Genomic DNA, 26,582 nt, shown 5'->3' on the forward strand with positions numbered 1-26,582 from the left:
TCTCTCTTAAACTTCACTTTATTTTACCCTCAAAATACATCATCACCTGTCATCTTCATCGTCCTCCTTACTAGGTTCATCGTCCTCCTCACCAGATTAATCGGAGTTTTCATGAGATTCACCGTTCACATCGTCTGGTTCCTCAGGACAGATGCACTTTCCATCTTCTAAGCATTTGAACTCGTCAGTACTTAATTTAGTCACACCTTGTGGATCACAATACAGTGAGCAGTCCATATTGTTATCACATTCTGAAAACAAAAATGTATATTAAAAACGTTTAGCCTACTAAAGACTGTTTTGTCGAGTGCGTCTGGAGCGATTTGCTTCATTGTTTTCTTATTCACTCTGGAATTACCTGCCGGTGAATCATCAGACATTCACAGGTCTCTAAGTTCAGTCAATTTTCAGTAATACTAAAATCAAATCACTAAATGGCCACTCCAATAATCGCTGGCGAAGGCTTGCCCCTAGCCCACAATACATTCTGTACTTAGTGGGCTGTACACATTTAAGTAGCAATATCTTTAAGATATCGGAGAATCTAAACCAGGGCCTCTCAAACTTCCAAAATCTCACGCGTGCAAACCGAGGTGCAGGGGCTTCGTGCACTGTGCATCGGTCCGACTCGGCTCATCTCGGCTTGACTCCGATGGTGTAGTGTGCTGAGAGCGACGAAGCGTTCGGTGATAGACGGCTTGTTTATCAGTGAAATTGATAAGCGCAAGACAACAACATAATAATGGATAAACCTGTTTCGAAGGAGGCAAACACTTCCGAAAGTCTATTTCAATCGAACTGGAAACTTCCGTAATTTTTTCTCAGTCGTGACGATAAAGCCAAATTTGGGACAATAATTACGTGATCATAAAAAAATCCTTTTTTCAATACAAAGGCTTTGCTCGAATTCTACGAACATTTGTCGAAGGAAGATTTTCCTAAGCTGCATCGAGATGAGCTAAGTTTATTTCTATGTTTGGTTCCACATGCGTATGTCAAAGTTTTCTTTTTTTTCTACTTTGACTTGTACGAAGACTAGATTGCGTGTGAGTATTTCTGATCGTAATTTAAAGAACGCTCTCAGAATTGCTGTCAGCCGATCCCTTTTTCCAGATGTTACCGTTACTGGTATAATTGCAAAGAAAAAGGAAAAGGAGAGCTAGAGACGATAAAATGTCTGCTCAAACCATATAGAAAGAAGAGTTTTTAACACCGGTAATATTGTCCCATACAACTGAGTGTCTCCGCTCACCGCACAAGAACATTTCCCAGTGAGGGGAAAATCAGTGGGGAAGGTGAAGAAGGCAGAGACAGGCCGAACGGGTGAGAGATGTAGTGAAAGAGGAGTGTGGGTTTGAACTCTGGTCAACCTAATGAAGTCGTCTCCTGCACCTTGCGTCGTGCAATGCACGGACGCATGCAGCCTGAGAGGCCCTGATCTAAACAATTAAACATGACAGGCGACTATCCTGAAGGCAAAGCTAAAATATCAGCCACACTTGGTTATACAATGATTTAATACTATTTGAAGAGAAATACTGAGAGGGGTAAGACATGCCTAGCACCCCTAGGCGTGGAGTGGAGAGGGACTGACATGTAGAAAAATCCAAAGTGACCGTGGAAAAATACTGTGGGGGTAAAACAAACCTAGAACCTTGTTATAACAGCCGGTACGGTAAGACTGTATAAGACATAAATGATCAGAAATTACATTCATTATAACGTTCGTTATGTCTACAGGAACACTAGTAACACAGATATTTGAGAATTAAATTTTGACCTTCCCCAAAACTACCATTTCACTTCGAATGAATAACATAATTACGGGTACTTTACATACCGAAGTTCATTAAACTCTGTAGCGCCATTTTTCCATGATGAGCTTACATACATACATACATACATACATACATACATACATACATACATACATACATACATACATACATACATACATACATACATACATACATATACATACATACATACATACATACGTTCGTACATACCGTGGATCACGCGCTTCTTTCACACAAACTTTCAGGACGGTTTAACGTGCATGGAAGACTCCTACCTCTCATGAATACCTTTCTGAGTAAAAGAATACAGCGCGTGATCGTTTATGGATACTGTTCTTCCGCCACCAACCTCTCTGATGTCCGCAGGGCAGTGCCCTATGTCACCTTCTTTTGGCCCGTTTATTGATGGTCTTATCAATACTGTTTTCCACCAATCAATCAATCAATCAATCAATCAATCAATCAATCAATCAATCAATCAATCAATCAATCAATCAATCAATCAATCAATCAATCAATCAATCAATCAATCAATCAATCAATCAATCAATCAATCAATCAATCAATCAATCAATCAATCAATCAATGATCTGAATTTAGGCTTGTCGTCTAGGTGGCAGATTCCCTATCAATTGTTTACCTTTTCCTTAAGTATTTTCAACTAAGTTTAAAATTTATCGAACATTTCCCTTGATAATTTATTACAATTCCTTACTCCTCGTCCTATAAATGAACATTTGTCCCAGTCTGTCCTCTTGAATTCCAACTTTATCTCCATATTATGACCTTTCCTACCTTCAAAAGCTCCATTCAAGCTCATTCTTCCACTTAAAGCCTGTACACACGACACAGTCTGCAGATTGGGTGGAGTATGGGATTGTCGGGACCGGTCGGGCTGGCAAAACTCACTATTGCGACACTCTGTAAGATGGGTCGTGTGTAGAGCGGTTGTGCATCTCGGGTGGGTCGTGTGTAGAGCGGTTGTGCATCTCGGGCCGATTTGTCATCGAGCAGTTCATTGAAAGTGTCTATATCCATTGGTAGAATGTTTCTAAAATCGAATAATGGTTCTAGTTGTTTAATAATACTTGTGTGACTAAATTCTCTGTAATAGCCACTTTTTAGTTCAATATTGAGCGGCTACATGGCTAAATGGTTAGTGTGCTGGTCTTTGGCGCAAGGAGCCCGGGTTCGATTCCCGGCCGCGTCGCAGAGTTTAACCTTCATTGGTTGATTGCAATGGCTCGGGGGCTGTGTATTTATGCCGTCTTCATCATTAGACGCGCAGGTCGCCTATGCGGCGACTGCTCGAAACACCTCCACCAGGCCTCTTAGGAGCACAGACGCCATAACATAAAGCCCAATATTTTATCTTTTGTATCGCCTTTGATGACAGCAAAGTCACGGCAATTCCTATTTTGTGAAACTTAGAAAATAAAAGAGCCATGATCATGCGTATTTTCAAAGCAGAGCGAGCCAGTCTACAGCAGATTGTGTCGTGTCGAAAGCAGCATCCGATTTACCGCGCTCAGCAAATCACGAGATTGGATCGTGTGTAGAGGCTTTTATGTCATTCCACGCCAACTCACCAATTACGGCTAGAGACATACCACCTAGCATCTTACTCCCCAATTTTCTCAGCCCAAAGTTTGCAAAATTTTCGTAACACTTCTTCGAAATCCCCCAGAACAAATCGTGCAGCTTTCCTTTGACATGTTTCCGGTTCTCGTATCACGGTAACTGAGGCCATACGATTATTATAATATAAAGTACGCGTAAGGAGCACGTAGCACCATAATTTAGCACGGGTCTTCTTGTTCTTCCCAAAACTTCTCATCCTTTCAATAAGGGTTTGTCTTCTATCTTGTGTCCAAGCATTTTTGAGTTTCAAGTTCCTGACTGTTGGGTTCTTGGATGTGAACTTATATGAACTGATTCTTTTTTCTGAATGTGGTCCGTGTAGTTACCAGTGGGCCAATATTAATTTCTGCAAGGTCGCTTTTAGTGTCTGCCAACCAGTGTAATTTAGTTTGGCGGGTTCCGTTAATGATGAAAAAGATTTTGTTGGTCAGTCGACAGTCATCCGTTCTTGCTATGTGTCTGTAAAACTTCATACGCCTCTTCCGTGCAACTGAGGATAGACGCTCGGCCATAGAATGCAGTTTTTCTGAGCTTTACAGAACAAGACATCTCTAGAAACTCGTAATTTCTGGGTTGGGTCCAAATATCTTCCTGAGTATCTGTCGTTCTATTTTCGCTATGTTCTTGATGTTGCTAGTTAAGGATGACGTCTCAGTTGCGTAGACTGGTGATTATTATTATTATTATTATTATTATTATTATTATTATTGTTATTATTATTATTATTATTATTATTATTATTATTATTATTATTATTATTATTATTATTATTTCTCATTCGTTTAGGCCGTCTATGGACCACCTTAGCCTTCTCTGTCTTCAATCACTGCTAGTATATTTTCATTCTTTCTCCTATTTCCTTCTTCTGCTCATCTGTACAGGATTTCCCTTTTCTCCTAGAAACCACGGAACTTTTTGACGAGTTGTATAAATCTATTTCTGTCCGTGATGTAATCTTCCGGAACCCCCATTTTCATCAAGTCCAACCTCACTTCCCTTACTATTTCAGCCCTGTCTTCCTCTTCCTGAAGAATTCAAAGATTTTCTTCGGTAGTCTGTTACTGTCCGTCCCCAGCAAGTGTCCATAGAACTCTTTGATGTAATATTAAATTATTATTATTATTATTATTATTATTATTATTATTATTATTATTATTATTATTATTATTATTATTACCGTGTTTTGGTGGTAGTTATGCATGAAAGAAGGTGCTGGGTGGTGAATGGGTCTCAAGCTACTAAAGTGATATTAATTTTAAAATTTAACAAGGTTATATTTTCTTTTTTGAAATTTAGGTAACAACAAATAGAACAGGTACTTAGTAGCCGAAACACGATTGACAAATACATTTACATAGGGACCCCATTTGGGGTTTCAAAAGTCAGAAACATAATTCTTGAGCAATGAGCCCAACCTTACAATGAACACCATACAACAAAGGGGCCGAAAACCCCCAAACATGCCAGAAACATCTGCTTCCAATTACATCCAAAAGCCTCCTTGAGGCAGAAACACAATTTTCAAAAAAAGGGCAACTTCCCCCTAAAATACAAGCCTATCATAGGCCACTCCGAACTCCACCTTTAAGCCGTCCTCAAAGGACATATACACAGGGGCAAAATACCCAACCAACTGAGGTCTGTTAAATGACAAGAAGATTAATACATGACCTCTAAAATATAATTTGAGAGGAGGCGAACTTGCACTCCTAATACACTTTGCTTAAGACCTACTTGGCACTAGGCCGTTAATACAAGGGCTAATCCCATACTACAGAGGTGACTTAATAGCAATTTACATTACATTACGGAAGAATTGGTTGAGAAAAATAAGTTCACCTCAAGACGATGTGAGTGGGAGCTCGAGAGGGTTAAGCACTCTCTATCCCAATATGTTGTTTTACAAGAGAATAGATGAAACGAGAAGTTACATTTTAGAAAAAGGTTACATGGTTGAACGCTTAGAACCCGCCCCGAAAGTTAAACTGCTGAGCTAGCAAAGAAAGAAGTTATTAATCGGCCATTACCTTGTGTAGAACGGCTGGAGAAGAAAGAGGCGCTTCCCGCCCCCTGCTATGTACTTAACACACTGAAAGATGGAACAGAAGTGGCCCGGAGACCCGAAAATCAGCAGTTTATATCCTCTCGCGGAAGGTTCTAGGCGTTAGGGGAAAGAAAACACCCTCCCACAAACTCTTTATTGGGTAGGACCCCGCAACAGATTCAAGTTGGGGGAAGATACACCAGATTGGTCAGAAATTAATAGAAGAAATTCGGGATTGGATACATTCATAACAAGGGGAAGAAAGGGGTAAATATTGCCAACTTAAACAATGACAGAAAGAAATTTAACAAAGAACAAACTCTTGAAATTAAATTTTCTCCAAAAAAATAGTTCTTTGACTCCGCACTAGGTTGCACTATTGTAGATCTTCAGTAGTGTCCTCTAGAAGAGAAAGTTCACACTTCTTACTTCAAGCGAAACAAAAACACATCAAAAGTGACACAGTTCTAAAACTCCAAAATTTACAGGGAGTGACATCTTCTGAGAAGGTAGAAAATTAATAACGTCAATAAAGTTCAGACTTCCTCCAGCAGAGGAGTTTTAACTGGCGCGCATTTAAATTAGCGGCGTGGAGGTGTACCACCCGGTACAGACCTCCCCCCCAAAAGTTCCTCCAAGGGGTAACACAGAAGAACATAAACTTTTGTTTGAAAATAAGGTCCAAGCTTTGATGTTGATATTAAAATAAATTGCAGAAGTATTTGAGAAATTTCTTAATTCAGTTCCAAAATTTTTGTTGTAATTGGTAACGTAAGGAATTTATGTTTGTAGAAGGCGAATTTCTGAAGATAATCTTTTAAAAGGTGATGAAAAATTTTGCAATGTCCACCAAATTTGTTGTTGAATTCCCAAGTGTAGTCATTTCTTATAGTGACTGTCCATGTAGTTGATGTAGGCTAAGTTGGATGGCCAGACCGGCCGTTGCAGCTTGCGTCCAAAGGAGGCCGCTCGGACCCCTCAAGTACCCTGAGATACCGCTCGCCCGCACTATGAGGGGAGCAGAGGTGTTGAAGCACGCCGCGCCCGCGGTGAACATATACAGGCCGCGGGCAAGTAGCAGGTCGTGCGCCGCACATCAGCCTTGGCCGGGAGGAGAGCTCCGGCTCGCCGTGCACACGTCGTCCTCGCTGGGGCCGAGGGGGCCCGACCTCTGCTCCAGTAGCTGCACGGCGTCGCGCGGCTGCGGGGGCACTGAAACATTAAAGCTTGGCGACAGAATTGTGTTGGACTATCATCTTCTTTGAGGGTACAGGCTTGTGGAGAGGTTGAGGGGCCAGCGGCGTGTAAATATCCATGGCATAAGTTAAGCCACTGTGTGTGTTGAAGCAGGAGACGGGAGCGTGGTAATGGCCGAGGTAAGGACAGGATGGCAGTTTAACAATCGGGGAGGTTTACAAGAAATGCTTACATATAAAATAAAATAGAAGGAGCAGAATGCCTTAAGAGTGGAACTCAAAAAAAAATATAACCTTCATATTCCTATCAAATTATATGAAGCAAGTTGACACAAAATTTACACCGGTTTCACCTGGGACAGGTGAACCCTAAATATCCTCTCGGTGGCTGGATTGCTTACTAACAATGTAACCGGTGTGAGAAAATCGAGAATGATGCATGGCCTATGAAATCTGGGGGCAAGCTTGCCCGCGGGAACAAAATTTTTGACCATCACCTGGTCACCTACCTTCAAAGTGGGGGGTCTCCGTCCACGATCATACTTTTCCCTAACCTCTTCATGAGACACTTTAAGATTTGCTTTAGCCTTCTTCCAAAGATCTTTAATGTTATCCGGATCTATTGTCTCGGGTAGAATGTCATTCAGAGACCAGAGGTTAGAGAGCGGCGAGTTGGGAACAAACTTGAACATCAAAGAGGCTGGAGTAAACTTGTGAGATTCATGAACCGCCGAATTCAAAGCAAAAGCTATCCAATGCAGGGACGTGTCCCACCTGGAATGATCATCATGATGATAGGCAATCAGTGCGGACCTGAGATTACGATTAACCCGTTCAGCCAGAGATGGTTGAGGGTAATAAGCAGAAGTAGTTACATGAGAGATGGATAAGTCAAAACAGAATTTACGAAATAAATTAGATGTAAAAGATACAAGATATTGGCACGGACCAAAAGAAGCAAAAATAGAATTTAAGCAAGTAATTGTAGACTGAGCGGTAGCCAGCTTAGTCGGAAATAACCACGAAAATCTTGTAAAACCATCTACACATACAAAGATGAATTTGTTGGCATTTCCCTTTGACTGGGGGAAGGGTCCTACATAATCAATATACAGGCGTTCCATGGGGCGCGATGCTTGATGCGAAGACAAGAGGCCTACCTTGGTGGACATGGTTGGTTTACTGAGCAAACAAGATTTACAAGCTTTTACAAGTTCACGGATTTCACCGTCCATACCTTTCCAGACGAACATTTCACGAATCTTTTCACGAGTTTTAAAGATACCCAGATGCCCTCCTAATGGGGTCTCATGATAATACTTGAAGATCATAGGTACAAGAACCGCTGGAACAACAACTTTCATCAACTTATCATGCCTCGAAGGGCAACATAGAACACCATTCCTCAGAACATAAGGGACAACATGTTCCCCAGAAGAAAGGGTTTCCATTATCGGAGCCAGCGTCGGATCTTCACGTTGGTATTTCTCAATATCCCTAAAAAGCATGGGAGCATCTGTTAAGATGGCATTAACACCAGATAGTATGGACTCGGAAGGTGATGAACTATCGACCGATTCGTGGGTCTCGACGTCGTTATGAAACATACGGCTGAGTCCATCAGCAACAACATTTTCGGTACCTCTGATATGTCTAACATCAAACTGGAAGGCGGAAATACGAATAGCCCAGCGGGCTATACGACCAGTACGACGCGGCCTACCTAAGACCCAGCTTAGGGCTTGATTATCTGTTTCCAGGTCGAATTTGACATGTTCCAGATAGAGACGGAACTTTTCTAAGGCAAATAAGACTGCCAACCCTTCGAGCTCATAGATGGAATACTTGGCTTCTTGAGCCGATAGAGTCCTAGATGCATAGGCGATGGGTCGCCTCCCTAGTTCAGTCTCTTGAAGAAGGACTGCAGCTACAGCTGACGATGACGCGTCCGTTTGGACGATGAATTTCTTTGAGAAATCAGGCATAGCAAGGACAGGGGCATTACAGAGAGCTAATTTCAGATCTTCAAAAGCGGCTTGTTGAGAAGGTCCCCACTCGAATTTGATGCCTTTCCTACGAAGAAGGTTTAAGGGCGCCGCTCTATTAGCAAAGTTAGGAATGAACTTTCTGAAGAAATTCACCATACCAATGAACCTGGCGATACCTTTAATGTCCTTGGGAGGTTTAAAATCACGGATGGCCTGTGTTCTAGAATAATCGACTGCTACACCATCGGGTGACACAATATGCCCTAGGAATGACATAGAGGGCTTAGCAAAGGCGACCTTGGACAACTTAACGGTTAACCCAGCCTTACGAAGGCGATCGAGAACTTCGCGCAGATGATCTAGATGTTCTTCAAAAGTCTCTGAAAATACGACGACATCATCTAAATAGTGATATAAGTACTCGAATTTGATGTCGGAGAAAACCCTATCTAGTAGCCTAGTGAGCACAGCTGCTCCCGTAGGGAGCCCGAAAGGCACGCGGTTGTATTCATATAAATTCCAGTCCGTGGCAAACGCTGTAGGGTGTTTAGACTCTTCGGCAAGGGGAATTTGATTATAGGCCTGATTTAAGTCCAAGATGGTGAAGAACATGGCCTTACGAAACCATGAAAAACAAGAATGAAGGTCAGGAAGGGGCACAGATTGCAACACCACCTTCCGATTGAGAGCCCTGTAATCAATGACAGGCCTGAAGCCTCCTTGGGGTTTCGGGACTAGAAAAATAGGCGATGAATACGCCGACTTAGAGGGCCTAATAATACCATCCTTCAACATCTGATCGATAATTTCTTTCAGAGCCTTCATTTTAGGTGGAGATAGCCTATAAGGTGGAAAACGGACAGGAATCGAATCCGTGACCTCAATTTTGTATTCAATAAGGTCAGTAACACCAAGAGTATCAGAGAATACTTCGGGAAACGACTGACACAGTTTGCGAATACTATCAGCCTGCTCCTCAGGTAGATGTCTAAGGTCTAACAACATCTCATCCTGGGTAGGCGAAATAGAAGAACATGACACAGAATTACACTTTAATAGTGGTATTTTACAACTAGAAGCAAATTTGAATGTGCACGACCTAGACTGGAGATCGAGCACAAGACCAGTGTGAGAAATAAAGTCAGCTCCCAATATAATGGGGCAAGACAATTGCTTGGCCACAAACAATTTAATTTTCCATGTAAACTTAAAAATACGAATCTTGACCAGTAAGGAACCTAGAATTTCTAATGGAGATGAATTAGCCGAAACGTATTGAACAGGAGAAGAGACATAGTCAGGAAGTTTACAAACCGATTTCAATTTAGAATACCATTCAGCCGAAATAATCGAACAAACACTGCCTGAATCTAAGAGAGCTGTTATAGGCTCGTTATTTAACTCAATCTTAAGAAAAGGAACAGGTGCGGGGGTATCCGCCGCAATCCTAAGACACTCTTTGGGGCATTCAAGAGATGTATTCGAAGACTTATCGTTCCCTGAATTCTCGACCTTTTTGCCAGGGGCTGAGCTTTGGGAAGCAGAATTAGTTGACTCAGCCGCCGCCACTAGTCACTTTTGATTGTTGTTGGAAGTTACACCAGAAGTTGAGCAGGAGGGGGCGCTATTCGAATTGGGACAATTCTTTGCGATATGTGAGAAAGCCCCACATTTAAAACAGCCTTGTGATGAACCCGCTCCATTATTTGCCCTACTAGACTTGATCAGAGGACACTTATTGCGCAGATGGTCAGGCGACCCGCAAGCATAACATTTACGGGGGGTGACTGATCGGCGAGGAGGAGGCCGAGTATTACTAATGGAAGGCGGGGGTTCTTTCGCGACATGCAAAGAATCGGCGTATCTAACTCCTTCCGCTGAGACGGCCAATGCTTCAAGTTCCGAGAAAGTTTGCGGGCACGCCGCGAAACACAAATATGACCTATAGGGAGGTGAAATTCCCTCTACAATAGCCTGTACAATCTGATCTTCAGGAAAATGAAGGGCAAACACCCTAGTATAAAACTTAATGTCCTGTATGAAATCAGCCAAGTTTTCATCCAAGCGCTGTACACGATAATAGTACTTCTGAATAAGGGAGGACCTGGCCCTAGCCGGGATGAAGTTAGCTAGCAAATGGGCATGGAAATCCTCAATAGAAGATTGCTCGGCAATGGCTCTAACTATTTTGTCAGAGAGAATACCAATAGCATACGGATAGATAATTTGCAAGATTTGACATGGAGAAAGAGAAAAAACAAGGGCATGATCCTGAAATTCCACTAGAAATCTTAAAAATGAAATTACGTCACTGGTGGTATTAACGGAAAACTTAGATATACCTCTGAGCAACATTGCCAATGGATGAGGCAAGCTACTAAACCCGGGTGACATAGCAGGTAAAGGTTTCAATGGCAAGGAAGTTAATTCAGAACGGATGTTACTCAGCGATGCACGGCGTTCAGACTCGTTGTCCAATGGGGCAGAGATAGTTTGAGCAGCGATGGTTTTCCTATTTACTTCTCCCTTAGCAGGTTCTTCCTCGCTACCTACATTCACTATGGTGGGCTGATCAGATTTGGGAGGAACTTCCTCAGTTAACAATTGAGTGACCTTACTAGATAATTCGGAAATATTTTCCAGGAGCGTACTAGCTTCCTTCCTCTGAACATCATTCAGTTTTAGAGACAACAGATCGTTAACCCTATTCGAAAAATGATATAGCCTACCTTGCACACGCTTAATTTGATTCGGAGACGGATCATTTTCATCAAAAAAACTAACTACAGAAGCTAGCCCAGTAATATTCTCCGTGATCGTGGAAAGAGAGTCGTCAATTTCTTTCTCTCCCAAATTGGGGATGGAAATGGGCAAATCAAGGGACTCTCTAAGCTTGTTAGTGTCTATTGCAACCGTGCCTCCAGATTGCACATTTCTGATAGTTAATTCATAGATCAACTCCTCCTTGCGCAAATAGTTAAGAAGGAGAACATCGCGAGGGCCGGGCATGATGACAGACCAATTTTGACAAACTCAAAAAATTCCAGCAACTGGGAAAATAGTTAGAGTTCGGAACAAACAATATTTAGCCGTCAAAAGGGGCTAAATTGAGACCCATTCAACCACGCTCTGCTACCACTTGTTACCGTGTTTTGGTGGTAGTTATGCATGAAAGAAGGTGCTGGGTGGTGAATGGGTCTCAAGCTACTAAAGTGAAATTAATTTTAAAATTTAACAAGGTTATATTTTCTTTTTTGAAATTTAGGTAACAACAAATAGAACAGGTACTTAGTAGCCGAAACACGATTGACAAATACATTTACATAGGGACCCCATTTGGGGTTTCAAAAGTCAGAAACATAATTCTTGAGCAATGAGCCCAACCTTACAATGAACACCATACAACAAAGGGGCCGAAAACCCCCAAACATGCCAGAAACATCTGCTTCCAATTACATCCAAAAGCCTCCTTGAGGCAGAAACACAATTTTCAAAAAAAGGGCAACTTCCCCCTAAAATACAAGCCTATCATAGGCCACTCCGAACTCCACCTTTAAGCCGTCCTCAAAGGACATATACACAGGGGCAAAATACCCAACCAACTGAGGTCTGTTAAATGACAAGAAGATTAATACATGACCTCTAAAATATAATTTGAGAGGAGGCGAACTTGCACTCCTAATACACTTTGCTTAAGACCTACTTGGCACTAGGCCGTTAATACAAGGGCTTATCCCATACTACAGAGGTGACTTAATAGCAATTTACATTACATTACGGAAGAATTGGTTGAGAAAAATAAGTTCACCTCAAGACGATGTGAGTGGGAGCTCGAGAGGGTTAAGCACTCTCTATCCCAATATGTTGTTTTACAAGAGAATAGATGAAACGAGAAGTTACATTTTAGAAAAAGGTTACATGGTTGAACGCTTAGAACCCGCCCCGAAAGTTAAACTGCTGAGCTAGCAAAGAAAGAAGTTATTAATCGGCCATTACCTTGTGTAGAACGGCTGGAGAAGAAAGAGGCGCTTCCCGCCCCCTGCTATGTACTTAACACACTGAAAGATGGAACAGAAGTGGCCCGGAGACCCGAAAATCAGCAGTTTATATCCTCTCGCGGAAGGTTCTAGGCGTTAGGGGAAAGAAAACACCCTCCCACAAACTCTTTATTGGGTAGGACCCCGCAACAGATTCAAGTTGGGGGAAGATACACCAGATTGGTCAGAAATTAATAGAAGAAATTCGGGATTGGATACATTCATAACAAGGGGAAGAAAGGGGTAAATATTGCCAACTTAAACAATGACAGAAAGAAATTTAACAAAGAACAAACTCTTGAAATTAAATTTTCTCCAAAAAAATAGTTCTTTGACTCCGCACTAGGTTGCACTATTGTAGATCTTCAGTAGTGTCCTCTAGAAGAGAAAGTTCACACTTCTTACTTCAAGCGAAACAAAAACACATCAAAAGTGACACAGTTCTAAAACTCCAAAATTTACAGGGAGTGACATCTTCTGAGAAGGTAGAAAATTAATAATGTCAATAAAGTTCAGACGTCCTCCAGCAGAGGAGTTTTAACTGGCGCGCATTTAAATTAGCGGCGTGGAGGTGTACCACCCGGTACAATTATTATTATTTAGTGCTTCCTGCTTTATCGTGATGAGTGATATTTTGCACTTGTATATTTAGATTCCAAGACGGAGCCAATACAAAAAAAGTATGAAATTAATGGTGTAATACCGAGGCTAAAGTAGTTGTCAATTCGATTTCACTGAATGCTTGCCAGAATTTTACAAAGTTCAAAAGAATAGTTAAAATGACATTATGGAAACAGTTTAATGTTCTTAGTTTTACCCTATTTAGATTAAGTTCTTACCTAGATGTATTTCTAACTGTTTGATTCTATTTACATGTATTTTTTACATTTTATTGAATCATAGAAACATTTTTATTTAAGACTGAATTTCAATATATAGGCTAGCAGTTATTATTATTATTATTATTATTATTATTATTATTATTACTATTATTATTATTATTATTATTATTATTACATCGTTATGCCCTACTCAGGAGCACAGTTGAACTTGCTTAGCTGATGTGTTGGCCTTCTTTTCCTCCCAAAATCTCTTCATCCTCTCGCTGAGCTTCTCCTTCGTTTTTCTGTCCAAGTTATAGTAGCTCTGGTGCTGGGTTTGTCTTCAAAGTGGTGATTGTCGATTTTGGTTCTGAATTTACATCTGTCCTGTACAATGTCTTCTGAGATGTTGATTTCCTGTAGATCTGTTTCAATTTCACGAAACCAGCTGTTCTTGGTTTTAGACGAAATGGCCAGGTTGAGAATTCTTTTGGTTAGCCTGTTAGTGTTCATTCTGATAATGTGTCCATAAAATTTCAATCGTCTTTTCCGAAAAGTGTGCAAATTTTTTTCAGAATGACAATATATCTCCTGGGATGATTTTTCCCCCCATATTCCATCTATACAAACTGGCCCAAAAATTTTTCGTAGAATTTTCCTTTCTTGTTTCTCAATGTCTTTGGTTAAAGATCCGTCACCAATGATTAAGGTTTCTGAGGCATATAACGCTTCAGGTTTGATCACTGTATTATAGTGTCTAAGTTTTGCATTCCGTGATATTGATTTTTTATTATACCTGTTCCAAGTGAACCTGTATGGTTTCTGTAATTTGGAAATTCTTTCTTTATTTGCTTCGCGGTTTAAACCAGAGGGCTGAATAATTTCTCCCAAATATTTAAATTGGTTCACTTGAACAATTTTGCCGAATTTAGTTATCATAGGTTGTTCATCCAAGTATTGTGAGGCTCCTTCCATGTACTGAGTTTTCTCATATGAAATTTGAAGTCCCGTTTTGACGGCTATTTCATGTAGTTTTTCAATGGAATGAATTGCTTCATGCCTATTATTGGAGAGGATTGCTATGTCATCAGCAAAGGCCAGACATTGCACGTTAATTCTGTCTTTACGTAATCTTCCAAGGGTTATTCCTTTAGTTTCCTTTTCCCAGGTCCTGATTACTTTCTCAGGTACCAAGTTAAACAGTAACGGCGATAAACCATCCCCTTGACGGACCCCGGTGTTAACAGGAAAAGGCTCAGATATTTCGCCTAGGAATTTAACTTTTGAAGTAGTGCCAGTTAATGTTTGTTTGATTAATTCTCTTGTTTTCTTATCCACTTGAAATTCTTCTAGAGTACTGAAAAGTGTTTGACGGTCTATAGAGTCATATGCTTTTCTGAAATCTACAAAAGTAATGACTGTTCCTGGTTTTGCGCATTTGGAGGATAGTTTTGAGATTAAGGATTTGTTCTGTATTATTATTATTATTATTATTATTATTATTATTATTATTATTATTATTATTATTATTGTACCGGGTGGTACACCTCCATGTCGCTAATTCAAACTTTGCGCCAGTTGAAACTCCCCTACTGGAGGAAGTCTGAACTTTATCTAATGTGTTAATTTTCAAGTTTCTCAGAAGATGTCACTACTTGGAAATTTTGAAGTTTCTGAACTGGGTCGTTTTCGATGTATTTTTGTTTTGCCTGTAGTAAGAAGTGTGAACATTCTCTTCTAGAGGACACTACTGAAGAACTACAATGGTGCACCCTAGTGCGAAGTGAAAGAACATTTTTTTGGAGAAATTTTTATTTCAAAAGTTTGTTCCTTGTTAAATTTCTTTCTGTTATTGTTTAAGTTGGCTGTATAACCCTTTCTTTCCCCTTGTTTTGAATTTAGCCAATCCCGAATTTCGTTAATTAATTTATGACCAATCAGGTGTATCTTCCTCAACGGGGATATGTTGCTTAACCCTAGCCAATAAAATTCTTGTGGGAGGGTGTTCTCATTCCTGAAACGCCTCGAACTTTCCGCGAGAGTATATAAACTGCTGATTTTCGGGTCTCCGCGCCACTTCAGTAACATCTTTCAGTGTGTAAAGTACGTAGCAGGGGGCGGGAAGCGTCTCTTTCTTCGGGCAGCAGTACATCCACAAGGTAATGGCCGTTTAATAACTTCTTTTTTTTGCTAGCTCAGCAGTTTAACTCTCGGGGCAGGTCCGAAGCCTTTTACCATGTAACTTCCCTTAAAATGTAAAAACACTTGGTATCTATTCTTTTAAACTACAAATCGGGATAGAGAGTGCTTAACCCTCTCGAGCTCCCACTCATATTGCATTGAGGTGAGCTTATTTTCTCAACCTTTTTTTCCTTAACGTAATGTAAATTGTTCCTTCTATAACTAACCTCGTTAGTATGGGATTAGCCCTTGCATTAGCGGCCTAGAGCCAGATTAGGTTTTAAACAAAATGTATTAGGAGTGCAAGATCGCCTCCTCTCAAATTGGCATTTTAGAGGCCAGTTAATTAACCTGTTTCTTTACTTAATAGGCCTCAGTAGGTTGGGTATTTTTACCCCTGTGTATAGGTCCTTGGAGGACAGCTTGAACGTGGAGTTTGGTGTGGCCTTTGATAGGCTTAAATTTTGAGAGCGAGCTGCTCTTTCTTGAAAATTGAGTTGTTGTATGCCTCGAGGAGGCTTTACTGTATAATTTGGAGCAAGTGCTCCTGGGCACGAATGGGGTTTTCTGCCCCTCTGTTGAAACTTGTTTTGGGGTAAAGCTGGGCTAATTGCTCAAGAATTGTGAGTTCGAGGCTCGAAGCCCAAATCCTGTAAATACTGTAATTGTACTTTTGTTGCCTTGCTACTCTGTACCTGCCATACTTGTTATTTCTTGATTTTGAAAAGAAAATATAACCTTGTTAAATTTTATCTTAACTTTAATTTCGTATTTTGAGGCCCGTTCACCCCCGCACCTTCTTTTACCTCTGCTGTTCCACAGATACCTTGGAACAATTATTATTATTATTATTATTATTATTATTATTATTATTATTATTATTATTATAAGTTTAAATAATTATGAAAAGTAACAAAGGTATAAACAACAATATTAAAACATTAAATTAACAATTTTAACACTAGGAATGTAACAACAATGACAACGGTAACTGGCAAGTGTCGATTACAGAAATTAGGAAGAAGAAAGGTCGAGGGTTGGAGGGACGGAAGAAAATGGAAACATGGAGAGGACTTCAAAGGAAACTTTTAATTTTTTGTCTGAAGGATGCGAAAGGTGTGTGCGCCGGTTGCGTGTAGGGCGGGGAGGAACGTGTTGATTATTTTATGAAGGTTACATAGATCGGATAACTGTAAACGGCTTCTCAGGTCAAGTATACCCAGATAGTTCATAATGTCAGATTTAGTTTTGTTCTCAAAAACAGAATTGTGAGTTTAACAATGAAAGTGAAAAAAGTTAAAGATACTATTTAGTTGAGATATGTTTGTGATAGCAGATGAGGACCAAATAGGGGAACAAAAGTCAATAATGGGGAGAACATACGAGACAAAGTATAATTTAAAGGCGTTATTGTCATTAACTTCAGTGAACCTGTAAAGAATGCCTAGGGTACGCATAGCAGGGGATTTTATAGACTGAATATGAACAGAGAAGGTTAGTTTACAGTCTATTATAACACCTATGTCTCTTACCTGAGAAGCCGATTGCAGTGCATTTCCCTGGACGGTATAGGCAGTGTTCATTCCTTGCTTTAGCAATGAAAAGGGGATTGTGTTGCACTTCTTAACGTTGGGAGAAAGATTCCATTTCTTAAACCAGTCACCACACGAATTGAGAACATTCTGTAATTTATCACAGTCATCTGGCGTAGACACTTAGGATTTTCAGGTCGTCGGCGTACAAGACTACAGTGACTATTTTGGGTGCAAGTAATTATGCCATCGATATAGAGAACAAAGAGTAGGGGTCCCAGAATACTGCCCTGAGATACTCCTGATAACACAGATAACCATGATGAGGCAGATTCAGGGAGTACCACTCTTTGTTTTCTGCCGGAGAAGAAATTTGTTAACAATGATAAGACGAGGCCACGAATATTAAATCAGGTAGCGAGCTTATGAAGAAGAAGTGCGTGATCCACTGAGTCGAATGCTTTTGCCAGATCTATACAGATTGCATCTAAATGAGATTTATTTTCTATTGCTGAAATGATGTGGTGTTTGAGAACGGTGAGGTTAGTGAGGCATAATTTTCCGGGAGTGAATCCGTATTGTTGTTCAGATAGGTACGGCTGTGTGAAAAAGGGGAGTCTGCGGTGGATTATTCTTTCAAGGACAGAGGATAGTATTGAAACGATAGATATTGGGCGGTATGATGATATATCATGGTTGTTGCCAGATTTGAAAATAGGTGTGATATCAGCTGTCAGGGAATGTACCAGTAGGCATACACAGATTTAAAATTGTAGATACCGGTGCACAGATGCACACATAGTTTTGAAGAATATAGGGCTAATATCATTGAGCCCGGTGGAGCGGATTGTTGGGAGCCTATTGGGAATATTTTGAACTTCGTTAGGGGTCGTTGGTATTTGTGACAGTGAGCAACTGCAAACACTCTTGTTCTGTGCTAGTTCTGTGATAGGTGCGGGAGGGGTAAAGGTGGAATGAAAGTACTCATAGATTTTTTGAGACTTTATTTCAGTTGGGACATCATCACTATGTAGTTTAAAATTCAGTGGTATCCGGGATGACTTTCTTCGTGATGAAATAAGGGTCCAAAATTTGTTAGGGTTGCTTTTAAGGTTTCCAGTTATAGAAGTGATGTGCCGGTTGTAGTAATTATTAAGATGCGATTTTGAAATTTTCCTGAGGTATTTAAAAGTGTTATACGTGTGTGAATTGGGGATAGACTTCCAGAGTGACCACGCATGGGTTTTGTTCTTTAGTAGAAGTTTAGTCTCGGCACTCAGCCAGCGGGGATATTTGTGTATTCTGGGTTTGGAGAAAGGTACATGCTGTTTAATAGTGGCAAATATTAAATTTTCAAACAGGGAAACCGCACTGTTAACGTCACGCTCAGCTGATAACCAGCTCCAAGGGAGGGATGGCAAGTCCTGGTAAACAACTTGCCCCGCACCGGATGGAAAGTCTTTATGTCGATAAGTAGGTAGGTTGAGGGTAAGAATGTTTCTGCCAGCAGATAGCTACTGTAGAGAAGAGAGGTCCAATGTTGTCAGATTTCTGCTGGGTTTTAAGAAGAACTGATGTAGATGAAGACCGCTTATGAAATTAGACAAAATAAATGAGTCCGCAGGGTAGGTTACTGTTTCAGAGGTTATAGATTGCCAGGATATGTGAGCATTAAAATCACCGATTAGCAAATAGTTAGATTTATTCAGAGCCAAAACGTTGAATTAAAGCAATCTTCTAACTCTGTGATATCACCGGAGGGTGGGTGGTAGAAGCAGCCAACTAACAAGTTTTTACTTCTGGAGATCGTAATTTCGACCCAGGTTATCTCACATTCGGTTTCTAGGTCGGGTCTGTGACGGGCTTTAAGTTTATTAGTCTACTAACTGCAATCATTACATCCCCCCCACGTTTACCGGCACCTCTGATTTCACGGAACACTGAAAACTTAGACGAGAATGGAAGTTCACTGTAAGAGATAAAATAAGGTAACTAGGTTTCTGTGAAACATAAGATATCAAATTCGCTAAACTCAGGTTCACTGAGAAGACAGTCAGTTAATTTGATTTTCAGACTCTGCGTGTTCTGATAATAAACCTTAAGCGGTCCTGGATTTAAATTAACGCCAGAAAGAAGAAGTAAGAAAACGAACACGGCACGTGAGGAAAAATGGCAATCTTTTGTTCTTTCACTGGAAGAGACAGAGGCATGGGGAAGCACAGGGAGATCAGAGACGGACAAAGCGAAGAAAATATAATGACGTTCAGCGAAGCACCATTGTAGTACTGAATCACACGACACTTCACTTGCTTTCGGGATGGCACGCTATCTACGCCTCTTAAAAGACTGGGGAACGCCTCAACTCTACCCTCGCACCCCGCCGTGCCAATAAGCATATAGGCCAACACCAAACTGGAAGTCGTCCTTCCCATAATGCCCAACTGCATTATTCGCGGCGTAGATCTCGCCGACTGTGACGAAGATCTCCTTCGCCACTTCCAGAGAACCGGCGTCCCAGCTCAAAATGTGTCCCGGATACAAGAAAATCTCATCCCTACAGAACGGGTACTGGTTCAACTTGCTACAAAAAAGGACGCCCAGAAAGCTCTCAAATGGGGTATATACATCGACGGATACCCGCGCCTAGTGGAATCGTGCCCTCAGTTCATGGAAGAAGATTTTACACCGCAACCAGCAACCAATCCACCTTCATACACTACACCACCACAGCCTCCGTCCTTTTCGTACACCACCACTATTACTACCACCATAACTACCACCATCGCCACTACTCCCGCCCACACCTCGCCCAATATTCCCATAACCAGTATAGTTATGTCCCACCCCTCCCCTCTTATGACGTCTTCCCTTACCCCTACTCTACCAAGTCCACAGAACACAACATTCCGGCCACCTGCAGAGGAAGACGCCACCAACATACCTACTGATACAGCAAGACCAACTCCGCCACCACCAGCGCCCGAGTGCAATACCAACCCCAGCTGCGTCGTGCGTGGCGTGAATCCCAGGATACCAACGGACCTCATAATCTACGAGCTACGCCAAGCAGGACTACCCGTGAAACGAGCGTTCCGGATCCACAACGAAGCCGGGCCTACTTACAGCTCCAGTCATCTGAAGACTCTCAGCGCTTTCCACCAAGGCAGCACCTCCTAGAGAACAAGGCCTGGCATGGCAATACGATTCGTGACGTCACGCGACTGGGCCCAGCGCGAGTGGATATTAGATGTAGCTAATTTCTTACGATGTTTGAAAAATACGCTGGTTAACCTACATTCTACGAATATTCTTTCTCGTATGCGCGCATATCGGAAGCAAAATTAGTAATATACCGTAATAATTTGGAAGAATGCAAAAAAGAATATAATTCAGTTTTTTAATAGTCTTAATACTGTCAACTTTAATAATATGCCTATATGACACTTTCTTTCGTATATTTAAGAGTCTAAAATGATCAATTCCTTTTACAAAACTCGCCATAAGACCATTCTGTGTCGGTGCGACGTAAAGCCACTAGAAAAAAAACTGAACTTGCTGACGAAAGATAAAAGATCAAAAACAACATGTAAGTACAGCAAAAGCTATGAAATAGAAATAAAAATATATAAACTGCCTAACTTACAGTATATTAGTAGCAGCCCAGGAACATACAAGCTGTAATGCTCAGTGTTGTCGGTCATGAAAACAGGTAAACATTTTTTTACAATAGAGGCCGAACATAAATGGTAACATTCGTTATGAAGTTGGTCACTGATGCCTTTCTGTTCATCCAGCTGGTGGTCGATCCTTGTACGCCAAAGATATTTAACTGCAAGAAACACTTCATATGGTTTGCAGATTTCTCATGTCTTGTAATGGACAGTGTCAACGTGTTCAAATTGTCAAAGCCACTTTTACACCATACACCGTTATCAGCAGAAAATAGCAAACACGGCCAGTAAAACAGTCTATTCAGCTTCTTGGACCCTCTCAACCAGTGCGTATTATTATATTGAGATACAGGGAACGAACGTACATATTCTCTATTTTTCTCCCTGTACTGTGTCTTTAAATCTGTCAGAGCCGGACAGGGCCTGCCATTCTTAATAATGTCTGTTTTCTCTTGGATAGTCTCCGAGAAAATGGATTTGATAACAACCTGTCAATAATGCACGGTTCGGAACTCATTGCAGTACGTCAAATCATTCAGAATAGATGATCAGGAACTTACAGTACACTACTCACTGACACAACACACTAGATCTGTAGCTCTCAGACCAGAGCTTCCAAATACATATTACAAACGTGGCAGCTTGCAACCGGCCTTGGAGAGAAGAAACCTGCGGGCCCATACATTTCACGCACGAAGACTCACAGTAAAAATATTTAATCTATATCGAGCCGATATCCAACACTTGGACAACCATCACTTGTCAACAGCTGTCCCGTTATCTCAATGGAGAGCTACGCATTGACCCTCTTCCTTACATCATATCGTACTGTAACTGCTACCTTCCTCCAGGCCACGTCAACAAAAAACAAACAAAACATCTAAACTGAGACTTGAGTGTGTACAGCTACCATCCCAGACCTATCGTCGGGCTCACTTGAAATCTGTACACCCTAACACTAATCATTATGTACATGATGCCTTCCAAATTCTATCGTCGGGCGTGACCTAGGACGTCTCATCATCAGTGACTCCAAGAATAACATGTGACGTCCTAAATCTATCGTCGGGCGTCAAAGTGGGTCGTGCTACGCCTCCCTTAACATATCAGGCGAACAGCAATTTCAAACAACTCCGACATTTAGTACTAAATCTGGTCAGACAAAATACGCACGACGGAACCACGTCTCTTACTATCAAATGAATGCAAGTCGAAAAACACAGTAAGTCTCTACCATTACAATGCGTAAACTCAAAAATAAATATACGTGACGAACGATTCTCCACCTCGAACACACTCTCAGCCTGTGCACTGAAGTGTTAGGGAAGCAAATGAAAATTCCCAACACACGTTTACCATTTAGTGGATGCCTTCAAAATAATAATCATCACTACCGCATTCGAAATTCTCAAATCGTCTATCATCAATTCCAACCATATTATCAATGACCTCTCCAGTGAACAAATTCAATACAACCCAACCATGGGTCCAAAGTGCTCTTTGATCCTTGAGGTCGCTCATTATCTTATTATCCATACGGGCTTTCCGTAACCAAAAATCACTGGATGTGTACTACCCAGACTTTAACATTTTACTAGAGTCGTTTTCACTTGGAATCTTTCTATAAATTTGCGATGCTTCACACCATAGTCGTCTCAAATTCGGATTGATTGCGGAAAACAGTACAGCCTGCCTCAACACAGCCTGTTTCCTAAATACTTCCTCTTTAAAAATATAGCTTGTCTCAAACTCCTTCTCCTCGCTTTATTCCAGCGGTATCACTTCTCTCTCATCTCCACGTACATATAAATTCGTCGCTCTCAAATTCCTTTTCCTTCAAGACCCTTTTTCATACTTCGATCCCCTGGTGGAAACGACAACCATTATTAAACACATCTCTTACTTTACTATTATTACGACTTTCGAACCTCGAGAGTCCAAGAGCACCCAGCGACTTTTCGTATCATTGATATACACGATGTCTCAAAATTTCCTTCCCATTAATGACTGTGACTCTAACAAATTTCCCCGAAATCATCTAAATATGCCTGCGATCCTTGCAAAAATATACTGGTTAAATGCACTTTAACATAGAAAAATTTCCTTATCCCGCGGTAGATATTATTATTATTATTATTATTATTAATATTATTATCGACCAACGTTTCTGAATTCAACTGACATCTGAGATTAAGATATTCGCCACGACAAATTTACACTTATAACGTTCCAAAAATCCACGCTTTCCATGATATCTCATCGAACATTCAACACAAAATTTTAAGCGTCGCATTTTACCGTTCTTGACATGAACTTTACACACTGAAATTTTCACACGCTGACCAAAAATTACAACACCTTTCGCCTGATAATTACGAATATCAACCCGACAATCATCTTGAAAAGTTGGTTGGGACAGACAATAACTAACTAATATAAAATAGACAGACCTGCACAATGGTGACATTCCCAGCATTCTGGTTACATCGTCAGCAGCTAACCTCGGGCTTAGCCGCTCATTTTCACAGATAACATTTTCATTTCCAAAATCTCACTCATACAAACACTACCCTTCACACACACGATATTAAAATTACCAAATAAATCAGGCACTTTCTCTGTAACTTGCACCACGAACTTCCCTCGTCCTGCAGTCGACTACAACTGTCTGATGCGTTCCCAGAGTGATTTCTCTCCGTTGCTTCAATAAAAACAGGTGTTCGGCCGATAAGGGAGCAGAACTACTTTGAATAGCTTCTCCCAAGACTCTGCTTCACTTTCAAGTGTACACGAGATGATATAAATAAAACCTGCTGCGTATATTTCAACCAGCCTACACCTTCCTAATTCGTCGGCAAACGTTCAGAACTTTCCCAATCACTTTTTCTTCTTAACCAAGTATATGGACCTTAGCCACGGACATGTATTTAATTCTTTGTCGGTCAATCTGGCGCGAATTTCCAATGGCGACGGGCGCAAGCTCCCGCGGCTTCAAGTTCCAGATCGACACTGAAAAATCTACGGTGGGGGGTTTCTTTTATAATCTCAGGAGGGACGCTATCCCCTCTATGAGGCTTGGTTGTGTAATCTGCCAATTTTGCGTCTAATAGACCAATTTTGATGAGACTTGTCCCAGAACTCCGGACAGACTTGCACTTATGTTAGATGTTAATTTTATAATTTTTCTACACTCACAACAGGGGAAATAAATTGTTTCTGCCCGTGCGTTTCGCGCGTTTTCTTCCTCCCCTGACCTTGGCACGTGTAGCTGGTTCGCTGGTCTCACGCTAACATGTACTTAGGCTTAACTGCCTTTAAGTTTTCCCTGGTGTCACTAACTTCACGGAGGGTGTACGAACAAATTTGCCTATTTATTTCTTCATTTACTATATTGTCAAAATCCCTCGTTGTGCAGAATTCCATGAATTTAAAGAATTGTCGGGCACTCGAGTCCCACCGAGGTGTCCCGGCAATTCACGAGCTCGCCGTGAGTGAGAACCTTCCCACGCGACATCGGGGCTCGTAGGAGCGCAACATGGCTGCCTTCAAACATAAAAGTACTTTCTTAATACCAAATAAATATTGGAGAAAAAAAAAATATTTTTCTCACCGTAGAATTATGGGTTCAGTATGTCAGGCCATTTACTTAACCTGTTCTTTTTCTGCTAAGGCCCAGTAGGTTGGGTGCAAGATACCCCGGTTTAATTTTGTAAGTTGTGCCTTGATGGCAAGTAATTGAAAATGTTGATGTTGCCTTGAATAGGCTTGATTAACTGAGAGCCTGTTAGCTCTTTTCAAAATTAGATTACTGAGTGCTCTTTGAAGGCTTGATATTGTGAGTTGGAAGCAAGTGCTCCAGGAGTTAGGTGTTTTCTGCCCTTTGAACAAATTTGTGCCTTGGTAAAGTTGGGCTAGTAGCTCAAGGATTGTAAAAATTGGGGCTCGAAGCCCGGGACTTGTAAAGATCCCTAAACTTGTGCTTTCGTGCTCTTGTTTGTAAAATTATACCTTGTACCTGATCTTTCATTGCTATTTCACCTAGTGAAAATTTTTTAAATTTTGTCTATTGAAAATATATCCTTCGGTTAAATTTTAAGTTTAGTTTCATATTGTTGATAGACCTATTCCAGCCCGCACCTTCTTTCACCTCTGCATTCCACGGGTAACCCCGTAACAATTATTATTATTATTATTATTATTATTATTATTATTATTATTATTATTATTATTATAGCCTCCGTGGCTCAGGCGGCAGCGCACTGGTCTCTCACCGCTGGGTTCTGTGGTTCAAAACCCGGTCATTTCATGTGAGATTTGTGCTGAACAAAGTGGAGGCGGGACAGGTTTTTCTCCGGGTATGCCGGTTTTCCCTGTCATAATTCATTCCAGCAAAACTCTTCAATATCAATTCATTTCATCTGTCATTCATTAATCATTGCCCTAGAGGAGTGCGGCATGCTTCGGCAGCCGGCACAATTTCTATCCTCGCCACTAGATGGGGCTTCATTCATTCTATTCCTGACCGGTCGAATGACTGGAAACAGGCTCTGGATTTTCGTTTTATTATTATTATTAGTATTATTATTACAAATTACGAAATTAATGGTGTAATCCGAGGCTCTATATGAACAAAAAAATTATTTGCATGCCAATATTATAATTTTGCTAATTTCGTAGTGTACACTCCATAATACGAGCAACAGCTCATGTAATATTTGAAATAAATAAATAAATAAATAAATAAATAAATAAATAAATAAATAAATAAATAAATAAATAAATAAATAAATACCAGTAAATAAAAACATGAATAAATAAAGAACGAGAATAGCAGTCATGGAATTACATCTGTCACATATCCTACCGCCCGCCTCTGTGGTGTAGCGGTTATTGTAATTAGCTGCCACGCCCGGAGGACCAGGTTCGATACCTGGCTCTTTCTCAAAATCACAAATTTCGTGGCAGAGCCGGGAATCCAACTCGGGCCGCCGTGGCTGGCAGCTAATCATGCTAACCACTACACCACAGAGGCGGACATAATGTGAAAACGTTTGGAAAATGTTTGCTGGAAATACAAGATACTTACTTGGCACAAATGCCTGAGTAGTTTCCACCACAAGGAGGGCAATAAGAACCACAGCGATGATTTTCATGTTGTTCCGCGATGAATAGCGTGTGTTGGATAGAAAGCCTAGGAAGTTTTGGCTCTTGTATAGCTCTACGGTGCTCTTTTATATTCCGCCTTATCACTACCGTAGCCTATTCACGTCATATTCTGTGATATGACCACATGCACACACACTTAGTGTGCCACTTACTGACACTGCATTTCCCAAGGTCCCAGAAATGACAAGTTTCTTTTGCAAGTTGCTTTACGTCGCACCGACACAGATAGGTCTTATGGCGACGACGGGGTAGGAAAGGCCTAGGACTGGGAAGGAAAGGGCCGTGGTCTTAATTAAGGTACAGCCCCAGTATTTGCCTGGGGTGAAAATGGGAAACCACGGAAAACCATTTTCTGGGCTGCCGACAGTGGGGTTCGAACCTACTATCTCCCGGATGCAAGCTACAGCTGCGCGGCCCTAACCGTACGGCCAACTCACCGGTATATATTTTTCTAGAGATGTCCTGTTCACTAACGTTCTGACGACAGTGTTCAATATCTCATTGTA

The 26,582-nt window shown here is 41.0% G+C and overlaps 1 long non-coding RNA gene across 1 annotated transcript; it reads right to left on the reverse strand.

Moving 5' to 3' along the window:
• On the reverse strand, positions 1-26,116 carry LOC137502682 (uncharacterized). Its single transcript, XR_011018827.1, has 2 exons — positions 25,997-26,116; positions 1-251 (listed from the first exon to the last, which is right to left on the reverse strand). It is a non-coding gene; the product is annotated as an uncharacterized lncRNA (long non-coding RNA).
• Between the last annotated feature and the right edge of the window lie 466 nt (positions 26,117-26,582).

This window comes from Anabrus simplex, chromosome 1, assembly GCF_040414725.1.
Source record: "Anabrus simplex isolate iqAnaSimp1 chromosome 1, ASM4041472v1, whole genome shotgun sequence".
Taxonomy (NCBI): Eukaryota; Metazoa; Arthropoda; class Insecta; order Orthoptera; family Tettigoniidae; genus Anabrus; species Anabrus simplex.